General features: G+C 38.9%; 1 pseudogene; it reads left to right on the top strand.

Moving 5' to 3' along the window:
- Positions 1-1,112: 1,112 nt before the first annotated feature.
- Positions 1,113-1,557, top strand: LOC132675707 (small ubiquitin-related modifier 2 pseudogene; annotated as a pseudogene).
- Positions 1,558-2,057: the final 500 nt, after the last annotated feature.

Here is a 2,057-nt window from a genome sequence, read left to right on the forward strand (position 1 = left end):
TGGTTAAGTGTCCGACTCTTGTCCCACACTGGGCTCCACAGTGAGCGTGAAGCTTACTTAAAAAAAAATGTAAAGAGAACCTGAACAGACATTTATGCAAAGAAAATACACAGGTGTCCAACAGACGCAAGAAAAGATGTTCAACATCACTTATCACAAGGGAAATGCAAATCAAAACCACAATGAGATATCACCTGACACCAGTCAGTATAACTAGTACGAAAAAGACAAGAGGTTACAAGTGTTGGTGAGGATAAAGAGAAAAAGGAACACTCAAAGTAGTATTGGTGCGAATGTAAATTTGTGTAGCCACTATGGAAAAGAGCATGGAGGGTCCTCAAAAAATTAAAAATAGAAGTACCATATGATTCAGTAATTCCATTGCTGGATATTTACCTGAAGAAAATGAAAACACTAATTCAAAAAGGTATATAGACTCTTATGTTTATTTCAGCATGATTTGCAATAGTCAAGATATGGAAGTAACCTAGGTATCCACCAGTAAATGTATAAAGAAGATATGGTATACATATACAACAAAATATATACTCAGCCATAAAAAGGAATGAAATCTTATCATTTGTGACATAATGGGTAGACAAGAGGGCATTATGCTAAGTGAAATAAGTCAGAGAGAGAAAGACAGGTATGATATGATTTCACTTACATGTGGAATCTAAAAATTAAAACAAATAAAAACAAAAAACCCAAAAGCATAAACAGACTCATAAATACAGAGAACAAACTGGTAGTGCCAAAATGGGGTGGGAGAATGGGCGAAATACAAGAAGGGTATTAAGAGGTACAAACTTCCAGGTACAAAGTGAGTAAGTCATGGAGATGAAAAGTACAACACAGGGAATATAGTCAATAATATTGTAGGGGCGTCTGGGTGGCTCATTTGGTTAAGCAGCCGATTGTTGATTTTGGCTTAGGTCATGATCTACGCTGAGCCCTACACTGGGCCCTGTGAGATTCGTGAGATTGAGCCCTACACTGGGCTCTATGCGGACAGCATGGAGAGGGCTTAAGATTCTCTCTCTCCCTGTCTGCTGCGCCCCAGCTCTGTCTAAATAAATAAATTTAAAAAACAATAATATTGTGCTTCCTCTTCTGCCACTCCTGGTGCTGCTTGTGTGCTCGTTCGGTGCAGACCTGCTACCTCTTTGGTGAAGCGGCAGTTGAGGAGACTCCGGCGGTCGCCATGGTGGACGAAAAGCCCAAGGAAGGAGTCAAGACTGAAAACAAAGATCATATTAATTTGAAGGTGGTGGGGCAGGATTGGTTCTGTGGTGCAGTTTAAGATTAAGAGGCATACACCACTTAGTAAACTAATCAAAGCCTGTTGTGAACGACAGGGTTTGTCCATGAGGCAGAACAGATTCTGATTTGATGGGCAGCCAATCAATGAAACAGACGTACCTGCACAGTTGGAAATGGAGGTTGAAAATACAACTGATGTGTTCCAGCAGCCGACAGGAGATGTCTACTAAAAACGGAACATGCTACTTGACTCCAGAACTCTGTTGCTCCAGATCAAGAAGACATTCTCAATTAGAAAACCACAATTTGGTTCCACCACATCCTGACTGCTACAGCATAGTTTTCTCTCTTCTTTCATTTTCCCCTTCCCCATTCCTTTATTGTACATAAAGTGTGTATGTGCACAAGAATTTTGCATTTTTTTAACTAAATGGCCAATAGTATGTTTTGATCGACATCAAATGGAGATGGGATGGGGAAAAATACTGGTTCTGTGAAAATACCTCCTTTCTCCATTAGTGGCATGCTTGCTTATTCAGCTCTTACCTTTATATTGCAGTAAGTTATTTTGCTCTCACTGCTTAACAAAAAAAGAACAACATAAAAATCCTTGCATACCTTGTTCGATTGGAGAATTTTAATGTTTTTCAATTATCATTGTAAAACCAAGGACAGTTTTATAACTTTTTTGTACATAGCTGTTACATGTAGGGCAATCTGTCTTTAAGTAGGGATAAATTACTCTAAAAGAAATGGATCCTAGATAGTTTTCCCTTCAAGTCAAACGTCTTGTT

The sequence above is a fragment of the Panthera onca genome, chromosome B1 (assembly GCF_046562875.1).
Source record: "Panthera onca isolate mPanOnc1 chromosome B1, mPanOnc1 haplotype 2, whole genome shotgun sequence".
Classification (NCBI taxonomy): Eukaryota; Metazoa; Chordata; class Mammalia; order Carnivora; family Felidae; genus Panthera; species Panthera onca.